Raw genomic sequence first — 13,654 nt, 5'->3', positions numbered from 1 at the left:
AACTAGACCCCTCAAGGAACTTATCTGGCTGTGTGGTGAGCACTTTGAACCCCCAAGTGCCTCACAGAAGTTAATAATGTAGAGCCGTGAAAATAAAAAATCATATTTTTTCCACAAAAATGATTTTTTTTGCCCAATTTTTTTATTTTCCCAAGGGTAACAGGAAATATTGGACCCCAAAAGTTGTTTTGCAATTTATCCTGAGTAGGCTGATACCCCAAATGTGGGGGGAGACCACTGTTTGGGTGCATGGCAGAGCTCGGAAGGGAAGGAGCGTCCTTTGACTTTTTCAAATGGGCCCAACTGCGATGCTCGGGAGGCAGAATGAACAAATCCACAAAAGGTGAAGAATTGGTTTTATTTTTTATGCCGTTCCTCGTGTGGTGTTAGTGATTAGGCGACTTTTTTATTCGGCTTGGTGCGATTACAGCAATAGCAGATTTATATCCTTTTTTATGTTTAGCTTCTGTCACACACTAAAAGATGCTTTTTATTGCAAAATATAATTTTTGCATCACCACATTTTGAGAGCTTTAATTTTTCCATATTTTGGCTGACAGAGTCATGTGAGGGGACGAGTTGATGTTTTTAATGGTATAATTTTCTGGCACATGATGCTTTTTGATAGCTTTTCTATTCCGATTTTTGTGGAGGCAGAATGAACAAAAACCAACAATTCAGGAATTGTTTTTTTTTTTATTCCCCGTTCCACATGTGGTAAAATTGGTTAGGCAGCTTTATTCTTCTTTTTTTCTTTTCTGGTGATGGAGCTATATGGTGGCTTGTTTTTTTGTGGGACAAGATGACATTTTCAGTGATACTATTTTTATTACCATTCTTTTTTGTATCGGATTTTATTGCACTTAATTTGCTACTTTTTTGTGTTTTTATGGCATTCACTGAAGGGGTTAACTAACGTGACAATTTTATATATCGGATTTTTACGAACACGGCAATACCAAACGTGTACATTTTTGTTTATTTAATTTTTTTACGTAAAATTGTGTATTTATTAGTGGATTTTTTATTATTTTTATTATTTATTTGTTTTTACATATTTTTTTTTCCTTTTTTACCTAGTCCCTTTATGGGACTTTTACTTTTTCACTTTTACTGCAGGTATGATACATTGCAATGCACTAGCCTATATTGAAAGCTTCTGAGACCATGCTGTGAGCATGTTCTCAGAGGCTTTCCATAGCTGGATGACCCTGGGGTTGTCATGACGACCACGGGTCATCATGGCAGAGATCGGGCCCCGTGTTGACGTCACAGGGACGCCAATCAGAAGGCAGAGGGAGCTCTCATTCCTCTGCCTCTCCCTGAACACTGTGATCATGCTCGATCGCTGCAATTAGGGGGTTAACAGCCAGGGGCGGCACGGACGCCGCTCCTGACTGTAAGTGCAGAAGCTCAGCCACTGGCAGCACTGAGCTCCTGCACTGACCAGGCAGGAGGTGCTGATATTTCAGCATCTCCTGCGTGGTCATGCTGTGATCGGTCAATCAGATTGACTGACCAATCACAGCGTTCTGGGTGCAGGGACCCTGCACCCGTTTTCATAGACAGCTGTCTGCCCTGAACTACCACTGCGTGTTTACACACAGTGATAGTCTAAATGCATGATGGGCATAGTCCATCATGGTGGGGGAACTGACACCCGGCCATGACGGACTATGCCCGTCAATGGACATTAAGAGGTTAACGGAACTCTGTCAGCACAGAATGACTGGTCAAACCAAGTACAGGCGCTTGATACTTCATGTGGTCAATCATTTAAATACACCTTTCCACCAGCTTGGTTTCCCTCTATCTCACCCGTCGCTTGCTCTATGAACCCAGAGCTGTCAATCAAAGAAGGCTGGTGGAGTTAGAGAGAAAACAAACAAGTGAGAAGGTGAATTTAAATGCTTTGTCCTGCTGTGAGACAGAGTGGCAGGACTTTGCTTGAACAGTCATTCTGTGGTGGCAGAGTCCCTTTAACATAACTCCCCAGTCATACTCACCCTTCAACATCTTCATTAATTTTCAGCGCCATTCCGGTCTTGCTTCTCCATGTTGTGAGCTCAGCTTCTGACTGGCTGGAAGTCTGATGCTACGTTGCAAGCTTTCAATGCAAGTCTATGAGAGCCTGAGCGATGCTCTCATAGACTTGATCTGGTCATGGTCTGGCAATATTTATCCTCTGTGGTGGTAATATGTGATCTGGTCATGGTGTGATGATATTTATCCCCTGTATATGGTAGTATTCTGTCACTATGTGGTGGTAATGTGATCTGGCCACGGTGTGGTTGTATTTCTCCCTTGTATGTGGCATTATTTGGTGTGATAATATGTGATCTGATTTTAGTGTGGCAGTATTTGTCTCTTGTATGTGGTATTATCGGTCGTGGTGCAGATGTAGAGTTTTTCCGAGAGTTGCTGGTGGGACTTTGGAAGGTTCAAGGGATGGATGCGGAGCTGGGATGGAGTCTCAAGGAGGCCCAAAAATGTTGACAATATGGGGCCCTGAAATTCCTAGTGGCAGCCCTGAGTGGTGATTTAACTTATTTTTCAACCAACAATAGACAATGAACCCTAAGACAATAAAAGGCAAACAGTGCCCAATTTGTACTGAAGCTCAATTGCAAACATAATATTTAGACCAAAATTCAGGTATTTTATTAAAAAAATGCCCTCAAAGATGTCTTTATTTTTAATGTCTTTTACAGGTTGGTATCTCTTGATGCAGCTCCATAAATGCACCAACAGATAATGAAAATGTATGTACCAAAAGCATTAGCTCATAAGGAAAATTTGCAAAATACTGTATTATTTGATATAAAATTTGCTTTATCAGAGGGCAAGAAAGAAAAATAACAAAATGCATCAATAAAATATATTTCCGCAATATTTATGGGAAGGAAAATAAGTAGCTTCTGTGTTATAATAGGATTATGCAGTCCAACAAGCAGCACTAAAGCACTAAGGGTATGTGCGCACATTGTGGATTTGCTTTTGTAAAATTTTGTGTGGATTCTGCCTCTTTTGGCAGAAAACGTAGTTGAAAGTTGAGTTTTTGATGCAAATTTGATGCAGATTTTCATGCTGATTTTTCATGCGGATTTGTATGCTTTTTTTGTAAGCTAAATAAAGATATATTATTTAACAAAAAAAGAATTGTGATGTCACTTCCTTGTCCAATCTCTTCTTTTTCATTCTCCATTGAAGACCATGCTATCATTAAATACCATGTTCAAATATAATGTTTACACACAAAACAAATATGAGTGAATATTATATATATATATATACACTCACTGGCCACTTTATTAGGTACACCATGCTAGTAAGGGGTTGGACCCCCTTTTGCCTTCAGAACTGCCTCAATTCTTCGTGGCAGAGATTCAACAAGGTGCTGGAAGCATTCCTCAGAGATTTTGGACCATATTGACATGATGGCATCACACAGTTGGCGCAGATTTGTCGGCTGCACATCCCTGATGCGAATCTCCCGTTCCACCACATCCCAAAGATGCTCTATTGGATTGAGATCTGGTGACTGAGGAGGCCATTTGAGTACAGTAAACTCATTGTCATGTTCAAGAAACCAATCTGAGATGATTCGAGCTTTATGACATGGCGCATTATCCTGCTGAAAGTAGCGATCAGATGTTGGGTACATTGTGGTCATAAAGGGATGGACATGGTCAGCAACAATACTCAGGTAGGCTGTGGCGTTGCAACGATGCTCAATTGGTACCAAGGGGCCCAAAGAGTGCCCAGAAAAAATTCCCCACACCATGACACCACCACCACCAGCCTGAACCGTTGATACAAGGCAGGATGGATCCATGCTTTCATGTTGTTTACGCCAAATTCTGACCCTACCATCCGAATGTCGCAGCAGAAATCGAGACTCATCAGACCAGGCAACGTTTTTCCAATCTTCTACTGTCCAATTTCGATGAGCTTGTGCAGATTGTAGCCTCAGTTTCCTGTTCTTAGCTGAGAGGAGTGGTACCCAGTGTGGTCTTCTGCTGCTGTAGCCCATCTGCCTCAAAGTTCGACGCACTGTGCGTTCAGAGATGCTCTTCTGCCTACCTTGGTTGTAACGGGTGGCAATTTGAGTCACTGTTGCCTTTCTATCAGCTCGAACCAGTCTGCCCATTCTCCTCTGACCTCTGGCATCAACATGGCATTTCCGGCCACAGAACTGCCGCTCACTGGATTTTTTTTTCTTTTTCGGACCATTCTCTGTAAACCCTAGAGATGGTTGTGCGTGAAAATCCCAGTAGATCAGCAGTTTCTGAAATTCTCAGACCAGCCCTTCTGGCACCAACAATCATGCCACGTTCAAAGGCACTCAAATCACCTTTCTTCCCCATACTGATGCTCGGTTTGAACTGCAGGAGATTGTCTTGACCATGTCTACATGCCTAAATGCACTGAGTTGCCGCCATGTGATTGGCTGATTAGAAATTAAGTCTTAACACACAGTTGGACAGGTGTACCTAATAAAGTGGCCAGTGAGTGTATATATACATACACACATGTATACTATAAAATATTTATATATATATATATATATATATATAGTGTATATATATATATATATGTGTGTTTCAGCCAGATACCCTCATTTATAAAATGGTACATAAAGAGTTTAATAAAAGACACACACACGCAAAATTTGCGTGAAACGCAATATCTGTTTATTTTTCCAAAGAATATTTGTAAAAAATTGAGTGGGCTCCCATGTAATTTTCATAACCAGCAGAGGGAAATCCGAGGGCTGATGTTAATATTCTGGGAAGTAGCCAATAGCCATAAAGGTTCCCAGGCGATTAATATCATTTCACAGATGTTTGACTAGGCTTTACTGGCTAGTTTACAGGGGAACCCTGGAAAAAAATTGACATGGGGTACTCCTATAAAATTGAACCAGCAAAGGCTAGGCAAACAACTGTGGGCTGATATTAATAGCTTGGGAAGGGGCCATGTAAATTGGCACCCTCCCAGGCTAAAAACATGAGCTCTCAGCTGCCCCAGAAATGGCGCATCTTATAGATGCTCCAATTCTGGCACTTTGCCTTGCTCTTCCCACTTGTACTGCAGCGGTGACAAGTGAGGTGATATTTGTGGGGTAGATGTCACCTTTGTATTGTCCGGTGACATCAAACTCACGGCTTAGTAATGGAGAAGCATCAATAAGACACCTATCATGGTTATTCCACAAAATATTGATTTCTGAACTCTTCCTGAGATAAAACATTAGTATTGTCTCTAAATTATTATGAACTTGTTTTCTTTGCATTATTTGAGGACTGCAAGCACTGCATTTTTTTATTCTTTTGACCATTCCTTATTTTCTGAAAATAAATGCAAAACTTATTGCTTGGAAATTCGGAGACATGTAGTTTATAGAATTAAAGAGCAATTTACATATTACTCAAAAATATACCTATAAAGAGTTTTAAAAATCAGACAAACTGAAAATTTTGCAGCGGTCTCCTAATTTTTGCCAGAGCTGTGTGTGTGTATATATATATATATATATATATATATATATAAAAAAAAATCCAAAAAAGGGCAGCACTACCAAAATTAAATAGTTGGTGCAAAACCTATTCAGCAGTGTCCCAACAGCCAAATTAACAAAAGTAAAAAAATAGGCAGCACTCAAATTAAATGTGAAAAAAAAGTGGATACTTTACTGATCCTCAAGTGGCAACGTTTCCGCTTGATAAAGACGGGTCACCGTTGAAACGTTGCCACTTGAGGATCAGTAAAGTATCCACTTTTTTTTCACATTTAATTTGAGTGCTGCCTATTTTTTTACTTTTTACATATATATATATATATATATATATATTCACAGAAAGACACACACTGCACATACACATATATATTCACACACAAGCATACTGCACATACACATGTATATACATAAACACATACACACTGCACATACACATGTATATACATAAGCACATATACACTGCAAATATATATGTATATACATACACACACTGAACATACACATGTATTGTATAAACACACATTAGCAAATACATACATATATATATATATATATACATGCACTACACATACAGTATATACCATTCTATCTCCTCCAGTTCCTCTAGACTCCCGCAGTTAAAGGACCTTTGGTGACAACACAGTCACATGACCATGATATCACCAAAGGTTCTTAAGCAGTCTTAACCTTAGGATAGAAATGCTGGGTCCCCCTAACCTACAACGCGGGTTCTGACTGTAACTAGGGCTTATTTTTGGAGTAGGGTTTATATATCAAGCATACTCCAAAAATCCTGTAAAGTCATGCAAAGGCTTATTTTGTGGGTAGGTGGGTTTTAAAAAAAAAAACAAAACACAGTAATAATTAGCTATTCTGACATAATAATAATAAAAGAAGTCACCCCTACTAGAGATGAGCAAACTTATTTTGGTAGAATTCAATGGTCCTCGAACTTCACAAAAATTAGTATTCTATAGAATGTGGATTTTTGGCAATTTGCTCCAAGCAAATTCAGAAAATTGTTGGCTCCATCTTCTCTCCCTTTCTTTCCAAATGACATTTGCACATGCTCATTAAATGCTTCACTGAGTCAGTGTACTGCTTTTAATGTACATGTGTATTTCCTTACAGAGCGGGAAGTATGAGTCTAGAGTAGCCGCAGTGGCCAATGAGAAAATTGCAAGATTTCTATGTTTATTTATTTTAATTCAGATTGTGATGGGAAAAATAATTTAAAAAACTAGTAGAATTAAAAAAGTACATTTAACATAAAACCCAATTTATATCCCATTAATTATTTTTTGTGCATAAGATAAAAAAAAGAACAAAAACTTTACAATTCAGATACATGCGAGCAGACCCTGAGTGGATTCTATTTGTGTAAAGAGCAAATGCGTTCAGGCTGCTTTGCGTTGCTATTAACATTTATACTCTTATTTAAAAGCGTCTATTACCTTATTAATAAAGCATTGTTCTGTCGACTGTCGCTAAGCTTCTTCAACTTGTTTATGTGCAACCTCGCACGGGACATTAAATAATCATTTGCCGTATCAGTATTTTATAGCGTTCCATTTCACTGCACTATTCACTTTTTGTTTTTTATGCTATGCCTCGAAGATTGTTCTTTGCATTGCTGTTGACTTAACAATCCATATATAGTTATATATCTATTAAAAATGACCTTTGCTATACTCGCTACTACTCAGTATCCTCCAAATAAGTCAGATTTTAGTATTAATAATGTCACCTGTTTGAGCTTTTTTTTCTGCTCAGGATGATACTGATAAAAAATTACTTCTAACAAAGACTTACAGCCGATTCCTCATTTGTGGACTTTTTGAAATAATTTTTCTTTTCTTACTTGTGTTTTTTGCTGATGCTTTTTGCGCCCAAATCATCAAAATGGCACCTTCGAATCATTTTGCGCAAAGCCCCACCATTTTTTTTTCTGTCTTTATTATTTTTTCCAATGATGCACCCCGCTCTAAAATAACTGGCGTACATAAGGGTTACCAAGACTAGACATTTTTGGAGACCATTGATATACCAATACACTGCAATACCATTGTATTGCAGTGTATAGTATGCTTTTTAATATTTTTTACATTTTTATTTAGTGACCCTTAGGTGACTTTTCACCTGAGATTGTTTGTTTGTCGAACAAACAATCTCAGGTGAAAAGTCACCTAAGGGTTACTAAATAAAAATGTAAAAAATATTAAAAAGCATACAAAAAATAAAAGTTTTAATGAACAATAAAAGTAAAAAAAGTAAAACAAAAAATTAAGGAATGAACATGTTTAGTATTGTTGCATTCATACTCACCCGAACTAACGATATATGGAAATATTAATCCCATACTAAGAATGCCAAAATTGAGTTAAATCCGATGGGCAAAATTGGTGAAATAAACCAAATGTTTTTTCTTTTTTTTACGAACGCCTGAATTTTTTTATCCACTAAAATATATATAAATAAATCTTATTAGTTACCGTACTGACCCAAAGAATCATGTTACCAGTAGAGTTGAGAAAATTTTTCCATATTTGGTTTCGATTACGATTGGCGGCGAATATTGCAAATACACAAACACAACTTATTGTCATTGGAGTCATTGGAAGTAGAAATGACCAAATATGTTCGGAATCAATCATCAAACATAAATTCGGTACGAATAGGGTACAAATATGCGCGAATATGGCAAATTCAGATTCGGCTACTGATTTTGAACTTATTCGCTCAACTCTAGTTACCAGGTCATTTGTACTGTAAAATGGATGCCGTTAAAACAAAACCCTAAGGGTATGAGCACACGTTGCAGATTCTGTTGCGGATCCATTCTAGTCTATGGAAATCAAAAGCCGCAGTGTACATGCTGCGGATTTTTCCGCGCAGGTTTGCTGCGGATTTAAAACTGAAGCATGTCACGTCTTTTGTGCAGATCCGCAGCAGTCTTACACCTGCTCCATTATAGAAATCCGCAGGTGTAAAACCGCAGGGGAAATCCGCACAAAATCTGCAGAAACCCCCCAGTAAATCTGCTCTAAATCCGCAGGTAAAACGCAGGTCATTTTACTTGCGGATTTAGCAAAATCTGCGCGGAAAATTCAACAGCAGAATCTGCAATGTGGGCACATAGCCTAAAACTATAGCAGAATTATTTTTTTTTTGGTCACCATTTAACTGCGCTTCAATTTATTTTTTTTACTATTTTCGATATTGTAAAATAAATGGAGCGAGCAAGGAAAAGATCAACTGGGGAGTCTGAAGAACGGATTGAGCGTAGGATTGGCTGGGGGGGAGCTGTGGCAGCACGATAGATGGGTATAGTATTTGAACTTTCAGCTTGAAATGTGTGGGTTTGTTTTCTCACATATCATGATGTTTTCTGTGTTTAGATTTTAATAGCTGTTTGTTAATAAAGAAGAAATTGCATTTATCCTATGTGGCTGAACTTTTTGCTACATGTGTAATGTTATACTGAAATTTGTAAAAATTGGTGCCAACTTACTGAACCGTTCATTATTTCTCATTTCTATTCCATAATGCACGTCTTATAGTGATTCTGTCTACTAGATTTTATAATTTATGCCACATAAATTATTAAAAAGATCTCTAAGACCTGTGTTTAAAAGGGTTTTCCCATGAGAAAAGTATATTTTATTTATTAGATCTTGGAATTAAAATAAGTTCTACAATTGGATATGTTAAAAAAAAATGTTCCTGTGCTGGGATAATCTTATAAATGTGCCCCTGCTATGTACTGTGTAATGGCCGAGAGTGTGACCGTACAGGAACATGGTCTGATCATATCACAGCCACTAGGCAGGAGAACAAGCAAAATAGAGTATAAAGACAGGACAGCATGGGATCACAAATGATTATTTTTGTCACCAAAAACATTTTATCTATCAGGCTATATGGGAGCTTATTCAGCAACAGCCAGAAGTAATGACACTGAGGAGCTATTAATCTGCCTAAGTGTGCATTTATTCAGCAGCAGCGTAGAGGCAGTGAGGAGTTATCAAGCAGGTTAGGTGGGCAATTATTCAACAGCGGAAGGGAGGATGGACACTGAGGAGATATGAATGAGGCAAGGTGGATGTTTCATCAGCAGCATCAGAGAGGAGGGACACTGAGGAGCTATGAATCAGGCAAGGTGGATGTTTCATCATCATCATCATCATCATCATCATCAACATCAGAGAGGAGGGACACTGAGGAGCTATGAATCAGGCAAAGTGGATGTTTCATCATCATCAACATCAGAGAGGAGGTACACTGAGGAGCTATGAATCAGGCAAGGTGGATGTTTCATCATCATCAACATCAGAGAGGAGGCACACTGAGGAGCTATGAATCAGGCTAGGTGGATGTTTCATCATCATCATCAGCAGCAGCAGGGAGGAGGGACACTGAGGAGCTAGATGGGTGGAGTTTTACTGTCAACTTTCATAGAGGATTATACAGCCAATTTGACATGGATTTTCAATGTAGGTACATCAGCCTCAAAAGGCTTAAGTGATCTACTCTAAATCCAAATTTTCAATTCCTTCATACATAGCAGCCAATAAATTATATATATATAAACATTGGTAAAAGTAACACTTTTCAGTCAATACTTTTCTGACCCAGCTTAAACTAAGGACAATATAAGTCAGAAACAAGTTACCTGGAAAATGTTACTTGTTGCTAAAGTTTACCTGATTTATGTGGTGTTATGAATGGAACCACTGAAAATGGGATTTCAAGAAAGCTTGCAAGATTTTAATCAAAAAATGCAGTGCTAGAAAACATTTTCGACAAACATTCGCCAGAAGAATAGAAATGCTGTGCACCGACCAGGTGAGCTGATTGACTTTTGCTTTCCTCCTTCTTGTTTTCCAAGCATCATCCTTATGTCTTGCTCGTAAGAAATGTGATGAATACTTTAATGGCATCCAAGTGCTAAAGGTTATCAAGCCCTGTCACTGTAGCCACTTAAGTACATACTGTGCACAAAATGACATCTTATTGACCGGGCCGAAATGCTCCATTGTTGAAATGGTTGTCTCAAACTGTTAAAATAGAACATGGCTGGCCAGTATACTTCAGAATAACAAAGGGAAAGAAAACCTTAAGTTTATTGCCCAATTTTCCTCATTGATGGTCCAGCAGCCTCCTCGAATAAAAAGCAATTATAGAGAAGTGCCCTTGGTAAGTGTTTACAGTGAAGCACAGCTGGAAATCAATGTTCTGATATATAGATCAGCCTACAAAAGGCGGAAAGTCAGTTATGTTCACTAAAGAGGATATCCTTTTCAATACTATAAAAGTTTATAATTACTGCAACAGTGAGTCAGATGTCAGTTCTAGGCTCGTTTGAAAATATTGATTTTAATGTTGATGATCCTAGTGAGCTTTAAAGGGTTTTCCACTACTATAAAATATCCCACTGCAGTCAGAACATAAAAAAAATCCCCACATAACTAGCAGATGCCCTCCACCCTCTTTACTGTTGCGGGTATCCCCGACTCATCAGACATATTTCATAAAGATGTAACAAATGAAAAGTTTGTGGTCTGTATTTGCGCTGCCAGGTGATGAAGAAACATCAATGCCGGAGATAATGAAAAAAAATGTTTTTTTTTATTTTATTTTTCTTTGCATTTCGTACTGTAGCCCACTTCTTCAGGAAACAAAAACCATTGCAGCCAGTCAGAGAGCACCTTACATCACCAACCTCTCAGGAAGCCAGGAGACTGGACAGCAGTATTGATGGGTGCATTGGGTCCGGTAGGTATGTGTTTCTTCTTGGGCTAAGACCACCATGAGCCCTTTTTTACATTAGTGAACAAATCTTGGGCAATCTCTTTAACTAATTGTATTAAGAGAGGAACCTGACACACAATGAAGAGCTGTGTAAAAATGAGTGTATTTGGGAAAGATCATCCATGCCTAAAAAAAAAAAAAAAAAATCCGTGCCCCCAAAAGCTTTTTATAAAGTGTTGTCCTGTACCTTATAGAAGTAATACATAGGGGTCTTAATATTATAGGTGACGGGACCACAAATGGGTACTACCCTTGTAAGTGTGGGAGCTATTGCACGGGGCACGATAGGAGATATAGCTTATTTTTCTCCACCCATGTCTCCCACTGATCTCACTGGATGGTGTGTTATCATGACATGGATTGGGTAAAAGCAAACCATTTTTTACATGATCACTGAAACAATTGGCCACTCTCAAACTTATATACAAGTTATATTTTTTGTTGTTGACACTGTAGTACTCAGGTATCATAGTAACATAGTTTTGAAGGCTGAAGGAAGACCTTACAGTATGTCCATCTAGTTCAGCCTATTTTTAGTGCAGCTGTTCTGCATTGTTGATCCTGGGGAAGGCAAAAAACCCACAGAGTAGAAGCCAATTTTCTCCATAGGGAAAAAAATTCCTTCCCCTAAGCTGGGTCAACCATCTACCTATAGTATTCTGTTATTCGTAACCTTCTACACTGTTACTCACAAGAAAAGCATCCATTCCTTTCTTAAATTCTTTCAGTGAGTTGGCCATCACCACTTCCTCAGGAAGAGAATTCCAGAGCCTCACTACTCTTACCGTGAAGAACCCTCTTCTATGCTGGTGCAGAAATTGTCTTTCCTCCAAAAGAAGAGAATGCCCGCTTGTTCTTGTCACAGTCCTTGGTACAAACAGTTCATTGGAGAGATCTTTGTATTGCCCTCTGATATACTTGTACATATATATTAAGTCTCTCCTAAGTCTTCTCTTTTCTAGAGTAAATAGACCTAATTTTGACAACCTTTCTGGGTATTGTAGTGAACCAACTCCATTTATCATTTTAGTAGCCTGCCGTTGAACCCTTTCAAGTTCAGTAATGTCTTTCTTGAGCACCGGCGTCCAAAATTGCACACAATACTCCAAGTGTGGTCTGACGAGTGATTTGTACAGAGGGAGAATTATGTTTTCATCTCGTGTCCCCAGACCTCTTCTAATGCATCCCATGACCCTATTTGCTTTGGTGGCAGCTGCCTGACACTGGGCACTCCAATTTAGCTTCTTATTGACTAAGATGCCTAAGTCTTTTTTCATGTCTGATTTCCCCAGCAGTTTCCCATTTAGTAAGTAATTATAGCATCTGTTTCTCGTTCCCATGTGCATAACCTTACACTTATATGTGTTAAACTTCATTTACCATTTTTCAGCCCAATTCTCCAATTTACTCAAATCTGTCTGTAGTTGCAAACTGTCCTCCTTTGTGTTAACTACCTTACATAGTTTTGTATCATCTGCAAACTAGATCATTAATAAATATATTAAATAGTAGGGGGCACAAATACAGAACCCTGTGGTACCCCACTAGTAACCTTGGCCCAATCTGAGTATGCCCCATTAATAACCACTCTTTGTTTTCTATCACTAAGCCAGCTACCTACCCATCAACACACATTTTCCCCTAGCCCAAGCTTTCTCATCTTACTTACCAATCTTTTATGTGGTACAGTGTCAAATGCTTTAGAGAAGTCGAGATAAATGACATCCAATGATTCTCCTTGGTCCATTTGAAAGCTTACATCCTCATAGAAGCTGATCAGGTTAGTTTGACAGGAGCGATCCTTCATAAATCCATGTTGATATGGAGTTAAACATTTATTAACATTGAGATATTCCATAATGGTATCCCTTAGAAACCCTTCAAAAATTTTACCCACAACAGATGTTAAGCTTACCGGCCTATAGTTTCCAGGTTCCCATTTACACCCCTTTTTGAATATTGGTACCACATTTGCTTGCTGCCAATCAAAAGGAACAGACCCTGTTTCTATAGAGTCTTTAAATATAAGGAATAGAGGCCTGTCTATCACATTACTTAACTCCCTTAATACCCGAGGGTGAATGCCATCAGGGCCTGGTGATTTGTCAATTTTAATCTTAGGCTGGTTTCACATTTGCATTTTTTTTCGCGGTATTTTAGCGCTAAATAGCGCATGTGTTTTTTTTTCCTATACTTTGCATGGGATGCGCTTATGTGCGCATACACATGCGTTTGTACGCATTTTTCCGTGCATGCGTTTTTTTGCGGTATGCGCTCGGGCGCACAAAATGCAACCTGTTGCATTTTTTGGGCGTCCGACTT

This window comes from Dendrobates tinctorius, unplaced genomic scaffold (genome assembly GCF_039654945.1).
Source record: "Dendrobates tinctorius isolate UK_male_01 unplaced genomic scaffold, ASM3965494v1 ptg000086l, whole genome shotgun sequence".
NCBI lineage: Eukaryota > Metazoa > Chordata > Amphibia > Anura > Dendrobatidae > Dendrobates > Dendrobates tinctorius.
This window is presented reverse-complemented; position numbering follows the sequence as displayed.